The sequence below is a fragment of the Mauremys mutica genome, chromosome 6 (assembly GCF_020497125.1).
Source record: "Mauremys mutica isolate MM-2020 ecotype Southern chromosome 6, ASM2049712v1, whole genome shotgun sequence".
NCBI classification, from domain to species: Eukaryota; Metazoa; Chordata; order Testudines; family Geoemydidae; genus Mauremys; species Mauremys mutica.
In genome coordinates this window covers 33816619-33837969 of record NC_059077.1, presented here as the reverse complement: position 1 = coordinate 33837969, position 21351 = coordinate 33816619, and positions in this window count along the sequence as shown.

Sequence of the window (21351 nt, the reverse complement as noted above, 5' to 3'; positions counted from 1 at the left end):
AGCAGTTGACAATTGAGTTGTGCTCACCCACAGCATTTTCAGAAAGCAAAACATTTTTTCTCATTGGTTTTTGTTAATGTTCTCTTCAGAGGAACTACAAATGAACCACAGGAACAGACAGAACTGAACAAAACAAACTGAAATTGGTACAAACATGCCCATGGCTGAGGGCAATGTGCATCTGAGATAGGAGACGTGAGGCTGAATTCTGCAACTTATCAACCAAGGCAGTGGTTTCCAACCTTTTTACGCCCAAGAACACTTTTTGAATTTAAGGGCAACCCAGGATCTACCCCACCCCTTCCCCGAGGTCCCGCCCCTTCCCTGAAGCCCCACCCCACTCATTCCATTTCCCCGCTCTCTCTGTCACTCGCTCGCTCTCCCCAACCGTCACTCACTTTCACCAGACTTGGGCAGGGGGTTGGGGTTCGGGAAGGGATGCAGTCTCTGGGCTGGGGCTGAGGGGTTTGCAATGTGGGAGGGAGCTCTGGGCTGAGCCTGGGATAGGGAGTGGGGTGCAGGAAGGAGTGAGGGGTGCAAGCTGTGGGAGGGAGTTTGGGTGCAGGAGGGGGCTCTGGTCTGAGCCTGGGGCAGGGAGTTTGGGTGCAGGAGTGGGCTCCAGGCTGGGGCAAAGTGTTGGGGTGCAGGAGTGCTGGCTCCGGGAGGGGACAGAGGGTTGGGGTATAGGGTCCCACCAGGCGGCACTTACCTCAGGTGGCTCCCGGTTTGCGGTGCAGCGGGGCTAAGGCAGGGTCCCTGCCTGCCCCAGCCCCACACTGCTCCTGGAGGGGGCCAACGCGCCCCTGCGGGGGGGCATGTGGCTCCGCGCGCTGCTCCTCTCTGCAGGTATCAGCCCCACAGCTCCCATTGGCCACAGTTCCCTGTTCCTGGCCAACGGGAGCTGCAGGTGTGGTGCTTGAAGGCAGGAGCAGCACCTTAACTCCACTGCACCGCCAACCGGGAGCCTCCTGAGGTAAGTGCCTTCTCCCCTGGGGCCGCAGGGGCATGCTAGCTGCTTCTGGGAGCAGCATGGGGCTGGGGCAGGCAGGGAGCCTGCTTTAGCGGCAGCACCACTACACCGCCAGAGACTGCAATCAACTGGAAGAGTCTCCAGGATCAACCAGTTGATCGCAATCAACTGGTTGGTGACCACTGAACTAAGAAAACTCATATCACAAGTTTCATCACTGCTGTATCCACCTACCACCTTCCACAGCAGGCATGCTGCTTTATGCTAATTGACACTAACTTCCCCTCTGTGGTTTCATTTGCATTGTTGGACCCTAGGGCAGGGGTGGGCAAACTATGGCCCGCGGGCCACCTCCAGCCTGCAGGACTGTCCTGCCCGGCCCCTGAGCTCCTGGCCCAGGAAGCTCACCCCTGGCCCCTCCCCTGCTGTCCCCCCACCCCCCGCAGACTCAGCTCACTCGCTCCACTGCTGGCACAATGCTCTGGGCGGCAGGGCTGTGAGCTCCTGGGGCAGCGCAGCTGCAGAGCCTGGCCTGACCCGGTGCTCTGTGCTGTGTGGTGGCAGTGGCGGCAGCGTTACTTGGCTCCAGCCGGGCTGCGCGGCTGTAGCACCGCCAGCCACCGGTGCTCCAGGCAGTGCGGTAAGGGGACAGGGAGCAGGGGGCGTTGGATAGAGGGCAGGGGAGTTTGGGGTTGTGATCAGGGGGAGGGGGTGTGGATGGTGGTCGGGGGGGAACAGGGGGTTGAATTGGGGCAGGGGTTCCAGGGGGCAGTCAGGAAGGAGTGGGGGTTGGATGGCGCGGCAGGGGGCAGTCAGGGGCAGAGGTTCCAGGGGCAGTCAGGGGGCAGGGAAAAGGGATGGTTGGATGGGGCAGGGGTCCCTAGGGGGCAGTCAGGAGTGAGAGGAGGGGTTGGATGGAGCGGTGGAGGTCCGGGGGCGGTCAGGGGACAGGGATGGGGGTGCGTGGTCGGGCAAGGGTCCCGGAGGGGCCATCAGGGAACGGGGGGGTTGGTTGGGGCAGGAGTCCGGGGTGGGGGGGGGCAGATAGGAGGTGTGGCCACCACCCCCTCCCCTAACTGGCCCTCCATACAATTTACAAAACCTGATGCGGCCCTCAGGCCAAAAAGTTTGCCTGCCCCTGCCCTAGGGCATTATTCGCTTGTCCAGAGGTTCCAGCATTTCTTAATTCAGGTACCAGCTCCATACTGGTAGTTTGGGTGCAAGAGTAAGTGTAAAGTGTGTGGCGATTTCTGTGCCATTTCCTCATTGTCTCTCACTCTTGGGGCCAAACTGTACTCCCATGCACTGCTTTGACAATAACAGCTGTGCCTCCCCCGCACTCATATACAAATGAGATGTTAAAATCAGAGCAAAATAAACGTACCTTCGCAAATCTCTTTCATTCACAGCTGTAAGTGTAATGGAATTACTCTTCCAGGTGACATGGGGCAACTACCGCACTGTCAGAGATTGTATAGTGCAAAGGCACACAGACGTCACTGAGCAGCCTGTCAGCTGCAACACAGCCCCGAGGAGTGCTTTCAAAAGTGCCCTCTGGCAACCACGTAGACTAGAGCCTGATCCAGAGCCCACTGAAGTCAAACGGACTCTGTGTAGAGCTATAATGAGTTATGATGCGCCACCTAGGATGCTGAATTAAACCTGCCTGCATGTGCGCACACACCCCTGAAGGCAGAATCTGGCCCAGTTTGTGTATTGGGGTCAATTTTGTTTTGTTTTCCACTTCCCTCTTGCTTCCCCCAATCTGCCTCCTTCTGAGGAATTTTCAGACTCTTCCCTTGTTTCCCATCCGGTTTGGGCCCATATTTACTCTATATGTTGGGGTGTGTATCTATAACACACATTCCCAAGATACTCTGCAGCAGCTTCACTGATGCAATATTCTTGGACCTTTTCCCTCATCCATCAAAACAAATAAATAAATAAAAGGCAAAAGACTGTGTTAAAATGCTGTTAGCGGATTAGTGATCTGACATCAAGCCATAAAATCAAGGGTGTTCAGAGAAAAGTTTGGCCCAAAGTATCAGTCTTAAATTACCTCTCTTCTATGCAGCTCTGTTGACTACAGTGGGGTTGTGCCAGGCTTATGCCAGGACATAAAGGAATAAATTATCTTTAAAACTACCATATTTTTCCTTGCTTATTGCAGGAGTCTTAGAACTCTATTTCTGCAGTACCTACATTGAATGGTTTAAGGACAGAATTTTAGCCCTAAGTCTGATGTTTTTCTCTCTTGTGTTTGTACATTGACATTTCAATTACTTTTTCTTTTTAATTTTTTTTTGTGGTTGAATTATTGCAAGAGTGACCTGATGGAAACCAGTAGAATGGAACAAGGAAAAAAGTCTGGCAGGCACGGTTCATGGAAAATAAATCTGACTTCTTCTTTACTGGGGCCAAAGTTAATGGTTATAGAGATTCTTTATTCCTATAACATGTTCTCCTTCTCTGAAGAAAATGGGTAATTGTTTTGTTAAATTAAAACTTAATGTGAAATAACCAGACTTTTTAATGGAAGCAATTTCTCGTGTCAGGAGTATTTCCTCCTGGACAGGAGAACATCTACCATTTTATGCAACAGCTCTGAGTGTTGTTGGCACTGCATCTTCCTGCCACAGAATAAAGTATGGCTGAACCGGGGGCTTCTGCTCACAGGACAGCTGTTGGTGATATTTGGTTTAAAAAAAAATACTTTTTGGAGAAAGGAATTAACCCCACAGCAGCAGTGTCAGTGCACCACTCCCCCTTCACCCCAACACACACGTACATGTGCGCACCCACACATGCAGCAGTCTGCCATACGTCGTGAGACAACCTTTCTGGACACAAGGCCTGGACCTGTCCCACAGCATTTAACCCCCTCGCCCCCCCCCCATCAGTGTTGTTGGAATAACATTACAAAGGACTAAGATAAGCCTAAGTGCATCTCAGCTGATAACTAAGAACTCGGCTTACTATTTAATCACCTCAGCATCCTCTGTAAGCACTCACTTTTCACCCCTGTTTCATGTGAAAGGAAGGGACTGCACTTGCTCGGAGAGGGTTCCTTTATGGGAAGCATGGGCCTCACATTAGCATGGTGACTTCTGTCTTCCAGTGCTGAGAGTGGTGAGTAGCCAGAAAGAACTGGGTCTATATTAAGTCTAGAACTGGGTCTATATTAAGTCTTCAGTACAAGTCTTATTCGCTCTGTAATTCTGTTCCTTACTCCTTGTAGCCTGGATATGTTGTTAAACTAGTGACTGGTGAGTGTGATAAGCAATGGAACATTAACTGCTAGAGAGAGAACCTGGAGTAAAGTAAGGACTTTATATTGTTTGTGTGATATTCCAGAATGGCAGCTCTGACAGGTTGGGTGTAGACCAACCTTCATTTCAAAGGCCAGAAAGAACTATTATGTTTTTCTAGGCTATCCTGCATAACACAGGCCAAGGCATTTTACCCAGTAATCCCCACATTAAGCCCATAACTTCTGATAGAACTAGTGTATGTATTTTAGAGAGACAACTAATTTTGATCTAAAGGTTCCAGGTGATGGAGAATCTACTGCATACTTTTATACATTGTGCATGTTATCTCCAGTTCTAGTTTCAACTTTCAGTCATTAGATATTGTTTATGCCTTTGGCTGATGGATTAAAGGTCTCTTTGTTATCAGATGTATTCTCCCTTTGTAGATACATATAGATCATGATATGGTCATTTCCTAACTTTCCGAACGGAGCTCCTTAAGTCTTTCACTGTAAGGAAGGTTTTCCAGACCTCAGGTCATTCTTGGAGCTCTTTTTTGATCACCTTCCAGTTTTTTCAACATTCTTCTGTAAATGGGTGGCAGTTTCTAGTACCCTAAGAATGATGGGCCTCTTTGTATAGCCCATCCTTGCTCGGGTGCTAGAATCCTGCATAAAAATGCAGAGTAACTACTGCTATCTCATGCTGGGAGATGGATCTTATTAGCTCCAACTAGGGTGTGAGAGGCGTTTAAGTATTTCTCTGAGACACAAGCCACTACAAAATTATGTTGACCCAAGTTAGGTCGGCACACAGCCGCCATTGTTGTTAAATTGCTTGTGTGTGTGCATACTTGGCTCCTTGTGTCGGCTGTGTGCATCCTCTTGCATCAGTGCAGAATGCAGTGCACCATGAGTAGGTATCCCACTGTGCAACTCACCACCTTCAGCGCAGGGTCTTTTGGGAAGTTCTTGCAATGCCTGATGGGCCAAAACAAGTCATGCAGGGGTGACTGGGAGCATGGAGTCAACTTCCCATAATATGGTGTTCTCGGGGGTTGGACTAGATGACCTCTTGAGGTCCCTTCCAACCCTGAGATTCTATGATCCCATAATTTTACCTGCAGCCCATAATATTTCACACCTTCTTTTCACAGTCTCACAAACCTGTGCATCCCTCCAGCATGGAGTCTGTACTGCTCTGCACTGTTGTCATGAGCATTGCAAGTATGGGGCACCAGATCCTGCAGTTGTAATGAGGTGGAGTGGCCTCATTCCAATGCAGAGAGGGTTAACTTGCCTTGTTGGGCTCAGCTAACCCTGCCCCATCTCCCTTGCAGGAAGGGCAGGGGCAAGACAGGAAGTATAACAGCAGGGCCCTGCAGCTCATTTGGGGCTGGACCAGGGAAGGAGCCAGACGTCCTTCCCCGGGAGCAGAACCACCAGCGGATCCCACGACTGGCTGTGGAGGATGACAACTCTCCCAAGCCAGCATGGAGAGAAGGCTAACTGCTGCCTGGGAGACTGGAAACCCGAAGAGGGAGTGCAGAAGGGGCCGCCTGGCAAGGAGTCTGGGAACCAGGCCTCACTGGCTGTACAGCAGCCCCAGCAGATGCCAGTAGGATATAGTCCAGGGAAATGAGACATTGGTCCTGTTGTGTTGCCGGGAGGTGAGGAAGAGAACCTACATTTCCCTGACAACCCCATGACAGGGTCATCTGTTGTTTATAGGGCTGTGGATTGGGACCCAGTGTGGAGCAGCATGGACCTGGGTCCTCCGACCCCTGGCCTTGCACTCGGGACTGGGTGAGCACTAACCTTTAGGCTAGGAGGCCAGAGCTACGGACTGTTTGGCTCAGCCCTCACCCTGAAGGCCAGAGCTATGGACTGTGTACTTGCTCAGCCCTCATCCAGGAGGCCCGGGCTATTTCTTGCTCAGCTTCAAGCCAGAGTGCCTGATAAACTAATCCGGCGTGAGTGCCGATTCCCTGATGCCACTGAAGGGGCTGCCCTCACCCTGAGACACAGTGACCTTACAGCAGTATTTGTGGACCCAGAAGGAACATGACAATTCCTTGGAGGCTAGATTGCTGTGGGGCATGGAAAGAAACAAGCCAAGGTTGTTGTTGGTGTTTGTTGAGCAGCTGGATATGGTGGAGTGCCAGTTCTGGGCCTGAGAAACAAGCACTGACTGGTGGGATCACATAGTCATGCAGGTTTAGGATGATGAACAGTGGCTGCAGAACTTTCAGATGTGCATGGCCACATTCCTGGATCTGTGTGCAGAGCTCGCCCCATTCTTTTTTGCAGGGACACCAAAATGAGAGCTGCATTGACAGTTGAGAAGTGAGTGGTGATTGCACTGTGGCAACTTGCAGTGTCAGATTGCTACCAGTCAGAAGGGAATAATTTTGGAGTCAGGGAAATCCACCACAGGGGCCATTGTGATGCAAGTGTGCAGGGCCATTCATTGCCTCCTGCTATGGAGAACAATGACTCTGGGTAATGTGCATGACATAGTGGATGCTTTTGCAGTGATGGGGTTCCTGAACAATGGTGGGGTAATAGATGGCACGCATATAGCTATTTTAGCACCAGACCATCTTGTCATAGAGTACATCAACAGAAAGGTCTACTTTTCTATGGTTATACAAGCACTGGCGGATCACTGGGGATGCTTTACCAGCATCAGTGTGCACTGGTCAGGGAAGGTGCATGAGACACACACATCTTTAAGAACACAGGACTGTTCAGAAAGCTGCAAGCAAGGACTTTCTTTACTGACCAGTGGATTATCATTGGGAAAGTTGAAGTGCCAGTAGTGATCCTGGGTCACCCTGCGTACTCCTTGCTCCCATGGCTCATGAAGCCGTACACTGGTCACCTCAAGTACCAAGGATTGCTTCAACTACAGTCTCAGCAGGTTCACAATAACAGTTGACTGTGCCGCTGGTCATTTGAAGGGTTGCTGGTGTTGTTTGCTTACAAGATTGAGAAAAATATCCTAATGGTTATAGCTGCCCACTCTGTCCTGCATAATATCTGTGAAGCGAAGGTGGAAAAGTTTCCATCAGGTTGGAGGGTGGAGGTGGAGTGGCTGTCTGCTGTATTGGAACAGCCAGTTAAGAGGGCTATAAGAAGATCTCAATAAGGAGCATACAGCTCAGGGAGGCTTTGAAAGACCATTTTAATAGTGAGCCACAGTTGTGTGTGTTACTATGGTATACTCTACCTGACCTATCTCTTGTGTGGCCTGGACTAACTCTTGTAGTGATTGCTGTGTATGCAGGAATATAACATTGTTCATGAAGCTATTACTATTGTTTGTGAATGACGTTATAGGTGCTGTGACACAATGCAGTGACAAGAAATTGATCGCAATCAGACCTGCTCATCACCAGACAGCATATGTTGAGAACTAATTAAAATGAATTATGTTCCAAAAAATAGAATTTAATTCTCTAACATGAACCAGGCAAATAAAAAAATACATTTAGAACTTAATAAAATGTAATAAATTAAGGGAACAGAACTTATGAAGATGAAAATAGTAATTTCCATTTCAGATACATATACACTAACCTGTGAAAGACATGGTTGGTGTATGTGTAGCTGTTATTTTCTTTACTATACTCCCAGGTGGAGTGGTAGGGGTAATGCACTGGCCCTGATCATATGGAATGTTGAGGTGAGGGTAGAGAGGTCACAATATAGATTTTTCTGTGGGCTGCAGAGGGAAACAAGTGTGGGATTGTTGAACCTGCAGGACTACCAGAGTCTGCAGCATCTCTGTTTGCTGCCTGAAAATCACAAGCATCTCTTGCTGCATGTCCCTCTCCTTTTCCTGTGTCTTTCTTCTCTCCATTCTATCCTTGTCCACAGAGCCATCCCTGGGCGGTGCGGGACCTGGGACATAGGCGCCAAGATTCTATCTGCTGGGAGGTGCTCCCGCTGGCTCTTCCCAGGCCCCACCTCCACTCCACCCCTTCCCCCAAGACCCCACTCCTGCCCTGCTTCTTCTCACCCCCTCCCACTGTTTCCTGCCCCCACCCCCTCTCTTCCCTACCCAGTTCCACCCCCTCTCCCAAGCACACTGTGCCCTCGCTTCTCTCCCCTCCCGCCCAGCGCCTCCAGATGCAGTGAAAGTGATCCATGGCAGGCAGTAGGCAATGAGAGGAAAGGGGAGGCACTGATCGGCAGGCAGGAGGCACTGGGGGGAGGGGCAGGTTGGTAGGGGGGCTCCTCCCTACCCCCCCCGCCTGCCGCTCACCTCCCTATTCGCCTCCTCACCCCACTTGCCCGTCTGTCTCCCACCTCACCTTCCTGCAAGGCGCCTGCCTCCTCACAAAGCGCAGGCCCCCCCAAAGCGTGGGACGTGGGAGGTCGCCCCAACTGGCCGCACGCTAGAGATGGCTCTGTTTGTCCATACTGTTTGCAAGGGTGATCCTCCAGGCCCTGTGATCATTCTCTGATGCAGCACTGGTTTTCAGTCCTTTTCTTTCTCCTCCGTATCTGGCTCAGGCATTCCACAGAGGTGGAGGGAGTGGGGAGAACCCTGAAGGCCGCTATGGCAGCAGCGGCAGATACAACACACAGAGGTACCATTGTCAGCGTATTCATGACAGAAATAGAAACTGAAGATGCTGAATTCATTCTCCTTGCTCCCCAAAAGTAGTAAGCACCACATTCTCACCTCTCCTTGGGATTGATACAGCATCGCGCCAGTCACAGCACCAGCCATAATGAGTGTGGCCCTCCAGAAGTTTAGGACATGAGGAGGGAACAGTTCGCTTGCATGATACTAGTTTTATAGGGCAATGGATCTGAATACTGGCACCATTTCCCACAGGCAGTGGTGATTTTAGCTGATATCTCTCTCCTGAGGGTAATAGAGGCAGAAAGAGCACAGCTGCTGCTGGCAATTCAATACTGCCCAGGCCCATATGCTGCTAGCGTGTGTATTGCAATGGTGCCTGCTAAAGTAATCGCTGAGGAGCGTGGGAAAGTGTTCTATCGAGGAAGTAGAAATAAAGCAGCTGTCCTCAGAAACCTTCAGCAGAGGATGCAGAGCATCTCCATGAAAGTTTCCTCGAGATCTTTACGGAGGATTCACAGGACCTCCCGATGCACATAAACAAACTCCTCCTCCTGGGTCCCACTGCCTAACTCTAGAAGGGAATGAAAAGCAGACAGCACTCTGCCTCATTTGGTTGTTCCAATACCTCTTCTAGCCTAGTTAAAAATGAGCAAATCAAAAGATGTGTCCTGCTACTTTTGGGGGTACCATCCTTATAATTTCAAAGTAAATAGCACACTTACCATAGGCTCCTTCCCCTGCATCAGGCTTGCCTGTGCTCAACTGTCAGGACGGGCTGGACTGCGTTAGAGTCAAAAACAGGTCCTGGCTTGCTGCGCAGCTGGAGCTCCCAGTTGCCTGTCCTCCTCCTTTTCTTCATCCACCACCTCCTTCTTGCCATTCATGGCAGGGGCCTGTGACTCGGGCTTCTCAGAAGTATTCATGATGATGTTGGAGTTGGTCGTGGGGTCTCTGCTAAGGATGGCATGCAGCTCTTTGTAAAAGCGGCAGGTCTGTGACTGCACACCAGATCAATTGTTGGCCTTCTGGTATACCTGCTGCAGCTCCTTGGCTTTCGTGTGGCACTGCTGCTCATCCCTGTTGTAGCCCTTCTCCTGCATCCCCTGAGCAGTCTGCTTGTAGATGTCCACATATCTATGGCTGGATCAGAGCTGTGCCTGTACAATCTCATCTCCACACAGGCCCAGGAGATCAATACCTCCTGTGTACTCCAGACAGGTACTCCGCCAGCATAGTCAGCTGTGCAGTTGCACACAACAATGGAGAGCTGCTAGGTATGTTCACCAGGCAACCAGGACAAGGAATTTCAAAATTTTGCAGGGCTTTAGAAGGGTGGGGCAGCTTCTGTTTACCTGAGTCCTGGGCAGTGGAGTTCCCAACTGTGACCAGAGCGCTCAGTGTGGGGAATTGTGGGACAGCTCCGGAAGGCCAGTAACAGTTAACACAGGTAATAGTGTCTACAGTGATGCTGCATCAACCTAATTACATCAACCCTGACTCTACATCACTCGGGCAGGTGGTGTTATTAAGTCAGTGTGGCAGGGCACTTACACTGGCAGGAGCCAAATTTAAGTGAAGACACTTCCACAGGTAGGTTTATGTACACCGCTTTGCATTGGCCTAACCATGTAGTGTAGACCAGGCCACAGTGAGAGACTGGGACAGACAGAGCAGGTGCTGCAGGAAAGCCCTACCCAAGTTTGGGGAGAAAGCTCTGCCTGAGCTTTGTTTTATCATTGTTGCTTGAGTTACAAATAAAGGCATGCCCCAGGAAGAAAGCAAGTTTGGACTATATACACTGTGTGAATGCTCCCGTTGGAGCAGGGTGGGACCTCTGCCTGTGTACACCCACATTCTCAGATCTCAGCCTCAGTCATGTGTAGGGGTGAGTTTGATGAAGCAATCACAATGGTAAATCAAAGAAAAACTCCACCAACAGAAATAAATGCTGGTGAGTAAATTACAGTCTTTATGAACAAAAGCACTATTTGTGGATAAATACAGGTTGTACTTAAAGGGAAAGCCAAATGAGATGCCTGGAGTTGTCGCACTGGAATGTACAAATAACATGTAATGAACACTTATATAGAAAAAGTGGAAGAACTAAAGGGCAAATATTGTGCATAAAAGTAAGACGGATTTTATAAATGCCTGGCAATGTCAATCTTACATTGAGGGCACTGGCTTATTATTGTCATTCTAGTGTAAGGAATAGCCATTTTTGAGCATTGGGCCACAATGCGCAATAATATTCCTGATATCGTGAGGCAGGATTTCACTGCACAAGTACATACAGATGGCCATAAACCCCCCAAAAAGAACAAGATTAGAAAAGCACATGTATTATCTTAATGGAGACTGACTAAAAACCCCTCATGTCTCCCAGTTTATCAATACAGCCCTTCAGGATGTCAGCCGTTTAGAATCTGAACTGTTCTGTTCAGATGAAGCACATGCAGAGTAAGGCACATGATGCTATACCAACTGCAGACCCTTTAGTTCTGTTTTAAACTACAAACCAGCAATGGTAAGTGACCCTTATGAAGGAAAACTAATACAGTATGAAAGAGCCATAAGAATGGGGAGTGTTTAATTTCCCAGGGCTTTGATGAGTGAATTTTCCACTCATCACACTGTAGGTCAGGAACCCATGTCCATTCCAAAGTTAACACTATTGTTTTCTGATCTTTGAACCCTAACACCTGTCAGTCCCACATTCCCAGAGAACAGGATGAATGCTGGTATTGCTGTTTAACAAAGAAAACATTTACAGAGTGATGCTTCACTGAAAAACAGCCATCCTTTTGAGCTAACCAATGGAATAATTTAAATGTAGCTGAAAATTGTATGGGAAATATTATAAAGCAGCATTTTATCTGCCACATCTTGTTCTGTTACACGGGTATAAATCTGAAATAACTCCATTGAAATCAGAAGCATTGCTCTGGATTTACATACTGAAAAGAAAGGTTTCAAGAATGCATCTCTCAAATTGACTTTCCAAGACATTTTATGTTTCCTTTCAGAATTCTGTGCATTTGTACAGTAAAAGGCTAAAATAAGAGCTGTTTAAGCACAAGGAAATGGCCCAGATCACTCCCTCATGCAGGAAAATCCACAAGAGGAAAATTCCAAATTCAGTTGTTCCTGAAGTTTGCCCAACCTCCTCCCCCTTGGAAGAAGCAGAAGATTTAGCTCCCAAATCCCACACATCTGCACAGATGGTGATAGATCCGCAGGAGGCATAGTGCCATTGCTGTGGAAGCTCTGTGCTGCTGCCCTGTTTCAAAGCGCCTTGCTGTTTTCCCTTGCATTCATGTCAGCACAGCTCTACCAGAGCCTGTGATTGCCCATCATGTGCTCCTTTTCATAATTTCCACAGCACTCAGTGGACTCACTCAGGGGTGCCCTCTGCAGGGCCTGGGAAGGATGGTGTCACAGAGACAGCAGACACCCCCTTCAGTGCAGGAGGAGGAAAATCATTGAGCAGAACTTCTCCTCTGCACTCAGATCAAGGGAGCACAATATAACCCATGTTTTGCCTCTTTACATGGGATGTAGTCTCCCATTGATGTTTAAGGAACTTTTGCCATCAAGCAACTCCCAATAATTTGGAGACATAAGTTTATGGGCAGATAGGGCACTACAGTGACCGTATAGTTATTTCTTCAATCAGCACCTCTGTATGTGTTGCTACTGTAGCCAGTGCAGTTTTAGTCCTTGAGAGACAGAACGAGGACAGATATCTAAATAGCTGAAATGTTCTTTGACAATGTTTTAATTCCAGTAAAGGTAACCTGTACATTGTATGTTTTGGTTTCTGATGGCAGCTGCTTGAGATTTAGATTGTCTGTCTGGGAGCCACAGTGTAAGACACTTCCACTTGTTTCTTGACTTTTAATAAAATAACCCATTCCTAAGAAAGCCTGAATCTGAGTGAGGATGAAACACTATTTCAGCTGGATTAACCTGTAACGATTTCTCATGTGCAACTGAAAGAGAAACATAAACAAACAATATGTAGTTTAATATATATATATTAATGAAGAATTACTAAACCCGGTTTCCCATGAGAATAAGAGCTAAAATTGTTAGTTTAGTAACGGCCCCTCGTTTGTTTTGTCGGTGACACTCCACCCAGTGTGTCTATGTTAGCTTTTGCATAACAGTTGCCATTAGTTTGTATACTTCAAGGTCAGATTGCATTTAGAGAGAAACTTGTCTGGACGGAATAGACAACCATAAGGGTTCCATAACAGAGACAAAAGCTGGGCAAATAATTGGTAACAAATTATTTATTCTGTGAATTTCACTTTTTACTGTTTATAAGTTGTCCATGAATAGATAATTATTTTCACTATCTCATTCAATGTTCAAATTATTGGCTGAACATTTTTTTGTTAGTTCATGGCTATTTTTGTGAGCAGTTCTTTGAGCGTATTTAATGCTAAAATCCAAACAAAAGAGGTTCAGCAGAAGCAGGAGATATCCAAGCTTCTCCAAACAGCCCCCCTCTCTCCCATGCATCTCAACCCTGCCTGTCTTCCAGAAGCCGTCTCTTGGAGTGAGAGAGTTCACTTTCCATGTCTGTTCATTGTAAATGACTACAGTGCAGAATCAGGCACTAGCTATTTCCAGAAACTTTAGCAGTCTCAATCTGATCTGAGGTCCCAAGTCAGCAAGCACTTAAGCATGAGCCTAAATCCTGTTGACTTCAGTGAGATTTCAGTGTGATTTAGGCAGGTCAGTAAAGTTAGGCACATACGTAAGTGCTTTGCTGAATCCTGGCCTGAGTGTTTCTGCGGTGAATAAGTGTAATGTCCCTTCTACAACCAACACTTCTACAGCCTCCTGCCTGCTCATTAAACATTACATGGAGCCAGAAGTTATATTGAAGCAATTATTTTCTCCAAGTCCACTGGATTTGCAAGAAGACCTTGCAGAAAAATCACACCAGTTTAAACAACAACTTTAAATGTTCCTCTTTGTTGTGGGGCCTGCAGGAGATACCTAAAGTGCATCAATATTTCCCTGTGTGAGGCCCCCTCAATTTTGCAGGCATATGATGCTTTCACAAGGGAGGCAGTAGAAGGGGGGAGGGATATCTCAGTGGTTTGAGCATTGGCCTGCTTAAACCCAGCATTGTGAGTTCAATTGTTGCGGGGCCATTTAGGGATTTGGGGCAAAAATCTGTCTGGGGATTGGTCCTGCTTTGAGCAAGGGGTTGGACTAGATGACCTCCTAAGGTCCCTTGATATTCTATATATATGTAAAAAAAGAAGCAGCTTGGGTACAGATGATAGACAAATTTGATAAGTATTATAGCTTTTCCCCAGAAAAATAATTCTTCTGAGAAATGCTTATTGTTTGGGTTTTTTTTCTGTGCAGTCAAGGACAGTTTGAACCAGTTGATGCATATGTGAATGATTTAATGCTTAAAACTCAATCATGTCTGGAGACCTAAGTGACTCCTTATTACAAGAATAGATAGGTTTATATGTGGAATACGAAATGACATAGTGAAGCACAAACTGCCGCAGGAAGCTGATTTTTAGGCTTTTATAGAGCCATTGAAATTAAGAAAATGAAGATTCAGGTTCTAAGTGGCCCAGTGTGCAATAAGTAATTACTGTTGTAACGATCTTGGGGGTTCATTAAATAACAAACCAGTGAATGAGAAAAGAATAAAACTTTAATAAAACAAACTGGAGAGCATCTCTGGTGAACTGCTGCACACGGTCATACGGTGTTCCCTACCCCTGCCTCCAGGGCACATCTACAAATTCCTATGTTCATAATACTGTCCCTTATGAGGGAGTGTCTCTCAATTATAATCTTCTACAAACATATCTATACAACTGTAGCCCCTGGGGCATGATTTCAAAAAGAGAAAAACAGAAATGAAGGAAGCCAAAATAATAAAATAGGAGAAAGACTGTTTGTTCCAGCAGTGATGAAAAAATAATTGCTCTTAATACCCAGGAGTCTCTTAGGTATTCAAAAATTAAAGAAAAGTGTAATATATTTTGTTCTGGCCTGGGGTGAGTCCTCATATATAAGATATGATAACTCCCCACCTACATGTACTTGCTTAAACAAACAAACAATCAAAAAAGATACATGGCTGTAAAATCCCCCAAAAGGATTGATGTTTCACAAAGACATTTATGTATTGTTGATTGATCTCTACTCTGCATTAAAGGAGAATAATTTCAAAACTACTAAACATAAGCAGCAAAGTCATGATTACATGTAGAAAATCACAATTTGCAAGGCATGGATTACCAGGGCCTAGTTTTCCAAAGATAGGAACCTAACGTTAGGCTCCTAAATCCATAGTTGGGCACCTGTCAGACTTCCAAAAGTGCGGAGCACATGACAGCCTCCATTCAATCAGTGGGACCTGTTGGGTGCTCAGCACTTTTGAAAATCAAGTACCTCAGAGATTCCCAAACTTGGTTTGCCGCTTGTTCACGGTAAGCCCCTGGTGGGCCGCGAGATACTTTGTTTACCTGAGCGTCCGCAGGTACGGCCACTCGCAGCTCCTGTGGCTGCAATTCGCTGTTCCTGGCCAATGGGAGCTGTGAGAAGCGGCGCGGGCCAGGCCACCACTTCTCGCAGCTCTCATTGGCTGGGAACGGAGAGCCACAGCTGCTGGGAACTGCGAGCAGCTGTACCTGCGGATACTCAGGTAAATAAAGCGTCTTGTGGCTCACCAAGGGCTTACCCTGAACAAGCCACGAACCAAGTTTGGGAACCCCTGAAATACCTGAATATGGTTTTAGGCCCAAAGGTTTGATTGCCAACAACAGGTCCCACTTCTGAAGTGTAAAATGACCACAGACACTATTCCTAAAGTTGCTATGTCTACACATGTAGCTGAACCCTCACTATAAAGGACCATTATTGGCCATAGTGGGAGAGTACCAATCCACATATGCATGACTGAATAAATTATATTTGGCTAATTAAACATTCTTGAAACTATTAAGCAGCTGCATTTTAATGTTATTTCTAAATTAGAAGTGTTGCCTCAGGCCCTATCTATGCTGGAAGTACAACTGTATTTTTATAACTAGGTCATGACACCCCCATTTGACCCAGTTATAACAACCATCACCAAGTTGTGTTGATACGGCAGCCTTTTCCACAACACAACCATATGCCAATTGTTTGTGCATCCACCACTTAGCGCACTGCCTAAACGTGTTTGCAGCAGGGCATTGTGGGCAGCTGTTCCGTACTGACTCCCCAAGAGGGTAGCATCCAGTCTATATGCTCACTGGGGCAGCACTAATAGTGCGTGAGGTGATGTTACTTGGGTCATGAGATATTTGACATCACTGAGAGCTGGAAGGAAGGAAGATTGGCCAGGATAGGCACAGTTAGGGGATTCTGCCTACACAGCAAAATAAGTGTTATTACTTTGTTATAGGAAGACAGCCCGGTGGCAGCCAATAGTGCTGGTGAGGTCTACACAAGATTAGCTCTCATAGTTACTAATAGAGAATGAGCCAGGTTCTGTATGGACACAACTCACGTCATTACCGCAGTTAAGTTATAGTGTAGAGAGGCAACTGATATATCTAGAAGGGGGAGATGAAAGATAAGTTCCCTGTTACAAGAATGGAAGATACTATACTTAGGAGATAATGTGATGGTAGCTTGGCAATGACTATGTGAGTACCTGTGGTCAGGACCGTCCTTACACATACGCAAAGTACGCAGTTGCGTAGGGCACCAGGAAATTTCCTGGTGCTCTGCGCAGCTGCATGCTGCTCCAGCCCCAGCTCCGGCTCTTCCCCAGGGCCCCCGCCCATGCTGCACCCCGCCCCTTCCCTGCCCCAGCCCCACCTCTTCCCGCCCCTGCCCAGCCCCGCCCCCACTCCCCTGAGCTCTGCAGCAGGGCTGGGGCTGCACTCGCTGATGGCGAGAGTGCAGTGACCTGGCCCCAGCCGTGCAGCTGGTGAGTGCTGGGTGGTGGTTCTCCCCTGCCCCCCCAAGCCAGCGCTGCCCCCCCCCGCTGCAGAGGCCTGGGGCCTGCTCCCCACCCCCATCCCCCCATGGAGGCCTGGGGCTCACTCCTCACCTGCCCCCCCCACAGAGGCCTGGGGCCCCCTGCCCCCCCAAGGGGGGGCTTCATAGGGCCCCAGAATAGCTAGGGATGGCTCTGCCTGTGGTTAGCTTCTGAGCATGAATCTACAGACTGTGAAAAGATTCACTATAGCTCAGCTAATTTCTTGAAAAATATGGATATCAAGTAGCTTTGAGATATCTTGATGGAGCATCATGGCCACTACTAAATCTAATGATTAGATAGATGTTCAGCATTCAAAAGCAGCCAATAAGGTAGGGTTTTAGGGGAAAGGCCTCCATTCTTCCTCTGTACTGGGAACAGAATAAGCATATGGGAATTTTTCTTGTGTGTAATGCTGATCCATGAAAGCTGTCTTTAAACTTCACACAGCCTCCTGACAATATCAGATTACCCCATATCTGCCAGGAAAAAGCAAGTTGATATTTCAAAACATGAGGCTTTCTAAAATACTCTGCAAAGGATGTATTTAGATTTACATTCCCACCCCAGAAATCTACATCAGCCAATCATGACTGACTGCATAATCTAGTGGAGGCCAGGAAAGCCTGCGTATCCAGAGGTAAGGACAACTCATAACATCCTGAATGAGGTGATGGCTGTTGAAAACCAGCTGAGGATTTGCGTTTTGGTTGGCTGATCAAACCAATATAATGATGATCTAAGTGATAAGCCAAGATCTAAGTGATAAGGGCAAGGCAAACTCTCTGGTTGTTTCACCATTTAATGTACCTGGTTTGAGTTAAGCTGGGTAGTTTATTGATTAGAGCATGGGATTTGGAGTCAAGGCTCCTCCATTCTATTCCCAGTTCTGCCACTGACTCAATATGTGATTTGATCAGCTCAATTAAAACTGAGCTGTAGAATTGCCATAATAATATGTATCTCATAGGAATGTTGTGAGACTTCAACTAAAGTTTCTGAAATGTTTTGGAGAAGGTCCTTGGATGACAAACTATTATTAGTACTTCTAAATGGAAAACACAGAAATGAACTGCAGTCATTTTAAGGATTAGAAGCTTTTCTCAAACTATTTCAATGTATATAGTTAATAGTTGGTTAGTTTGCCCTTCTGTCAAACCAATATAACGTCAGAGGGTTGGCATTTTTTAACTGTTGTAGACTAGCCAAGGTCACATTCCATTGCAAACCGATTGTCTTCCAATGCATACCATTCCTTGGGATAGATAAATAATGAGTTAATGTTTACAGGCAATACTGTCAACAGAAAATCCCCTAAAAAAATCTCATTTTAGTATTGATTTCACTGTATTTTATCCCATATGAACACTGAGGGAAAGAACAGGCAATTAGAATGCCAATTAGACTTTCATCTAGAGGTTTATCAAGCAGGATTACCAATATGGTTACTTTAATATAACTAGTTTAAGTTTTAAAGTAAATATGATTTTCTTCTTATGGAATCTCTGCCAGTTGCACATTAAGAAAGTGACAGGCCATCATAGCAAATGGAGTTGATTTCACTTACACTGATACTACTTAGACCAAGGCTTAAAAATATGTTTAGTGCACAGGATCTCTTGAAGTTTATGCAAGACTCTGCATAACCTTGCTGTGATTGATTTTACAAAGAGCTTTAATTAATCATTAGGGTTGGAAGGGACCTCAGGAGATCATCTAGTCTAACCCCCTGCTCAAAGCAGGACTAATCCCCAAATGGCCCCCCTCAAGGATTGAGCTCATAACTCTAGGTTTAGCAGGCCAGTGCTCAAACCACTGAGCTATCCCTCCTCCCCAGTAATAGCTACTGGCTCGTTCATTTTTGAACCACAGTGCACCAATATTCAGCAAAGATGGTCCAAGACTGCCGGCATCTTCCAGAACCATATGCCCATCACACCCATCCCTTCTCTCCTGAGCTGATCTTTAGCGTCTGCTGCAGAGTGGGCTGCTCCTGCAACCACTGCTCCAACACTGTATACAGCTAGATCAGCTTACACCTGGGATGAATTTGGCCCTTTGGGTTTTTTAAAGCCTTCTCAATGGAAGATGCGCATTATTGCCCCAATTCAGCCAAGCACTAAAGTATGTGCCTAAGCTCCATTCACTGGACTTAAACCTGTGCTTAAATGTATACACGTGCTTTGCTGAACTGGGGCCACACGTCCCTATTATGTATTCTAAGTAGCATGGTGCATCAAAGGAAACATGAGTTCACTAGGTCAATCACGGTCTTGCATTCTTCCCCATAATGGAATAGTCATTTATTTTCATTTTTAAATCTTTTTTGTAGATTAGAAATAAAACTCCCTTTCCCTTAGGAAAAAGATACTGCTTTTCCAGTTGGTTAATTGGCTTATTCAAACAGTGCTCAGAATGTGACTCCAGCCTTGCAGTGATCAGGAAGCAAATGTTCAGGAGTGTATTAAAAATACAAGTTGCAACTTGTGCACTGTTACTGGTGGTATGTGCACGGTAGTTAACCTTTCCATGGCATCACTCCAGGAGGAAATATTTTGTATATCAGCCACCGTTCCATTCTCTGGGAATGTATCGAGTCCAGCACAGCAAGCTTTGAACCATTTATTTGTGTGCTGTACTCTAGGGCAGAATTATAGGTATATTAGTGCAACTGGTAAGAATATTAAGGCACACTTCTTTTTCGCCATGTGCCCCAAGTCAGCAATATATTTTAAATCTCTAAATCCTGGCCTTGAGAGGCACCCGTATAATATAAGCTGGAGCATGGAACCCTATAATAAAATTCACTACTCTGAACATTCTTCTCTTGATTTTTCTTTACCTTCTCTCTTCCCTTTTTCTTCTGCTACTTTATTTTAGTGCCATTCATCTTCTCTCCTCCCCCTTGCTGGTATTCTCTTCCCATTTACTACATCTTTACTCTTCCTATGTATCTCTCCCACTTTTTCTTCTCACCTATATATCTGTCTCCAGACCTACTACCACTTCATTTCCCCCCACCATCTGTTTCTTTCTATTTCTTTTCCTCCCTCCTTCCCTTGGTCACATCAACTCACTTCCTCCCTCCCTTCCCACCTGCATTCATCCAGCCTCCATCTGCAATGTTTGCAGCATCTGGTGCAGTGCACTGTGGGATGCAATATACCCCAGTATGCATGGTTGCATGAGAATTCAGAATGAAGGATGCTGCTGAGGGAGAGTACCAGAGGGCTCCTGAAGAGTACCAGCATGTTGCTGTGGGAAGGATTTCAGGGCACCCTCTATCATGTGGACCCGTGGAGTCTACCTTGTTAACATACACTTAACCATCTTGCCATTTCATCATACTGGAGGGAGTGTAAAAAACCCAATATCCTACCCCCTGCTTTTCATTTCAGACAGCTTCAATCACAGGAGGAAGAATGTGTTAATTATGGCACAAACTCTATGATTTATTTAAATGAAACAACCTTTGGGTCTAAGACAAAGGCAAAAAATGCGCACTCTTTCCAATGACATTATTAGGGAAGTGGTTTTGAAGCCAAGACTGCCTAACTGTGTACAGCAGCTCGGCTGAGACAGGGATAGAATGTAGTGTGGAGTGAGCTGTCTCCCTGATACATATCACACAAGAACCTTCACAGTCGCTGATTACAAAGAATACATAGTTGACATTACTGGAGACAGTTCAGTTGAAGACAAAAAGTTACATGAACACAACATTGCCTTTAACAATATGCCTGGTCCTTGAAAATGTAGTAAACTCTTAGCAGAAATAAAACAAACAAACAAACCCTGTGTGTGTATCTGGGAAACTGTGGATCCTCCCTTTCTTTTGCCTGAGCTGGAGGAAGGATTGGGTAAATGCTTCTCCTGAGGCTCAAAGCAGTTCAAGGTTTGGAAAAGCAGAAGATGCCTACAAGACCTGTATCTGTGTTTTTGGAAGTAGAATTGCAGAAGTGTAAAGCGTGCTTTTAACTAAGGTAATACGTAAAGCTGCTGGGCCAACTTCAGCTCTGGTGCCAGTGGACATACCTTTATTTAATTCTGCCAAGTTATGCCAGGGTTGAATTTGACCTGCCGTGTAAGGATGGCAGAATCGAGCTTTAGTTAATTAAGGTCAAAATAGTGCTTGATTCCTTACTTGAAACTCCTGCCCCAAAGGCAGCACAATCTGTCTCTGCACTCTTCCTAGTGCAGGGACTGCTTTGTCCTACCACCTCCAGGAGAGCAACCCAGAGCTCCACGAAAGTGTGAGAGAGTCAGGAGCAGGAGCCCACTCCCTGTTTGCACCAGCCAGCAGAACCAGCTGCAGAGTGTGGAGCAGACTATATCTGTCTGACGGAGAGTGCAGTGTTCTTGTTTCCTTTGTGCACCTGGGACAACCAGGGACCCATTGTGGGCCAGTGCCTTTTAGGTACAATCTGGTCATAACATTTAAATACAGCACATTGTGCTAGAGGTCAGGCTACCTTTAAAAACCATGTACTTAATAGGTGATATGCCACCAGCTACAA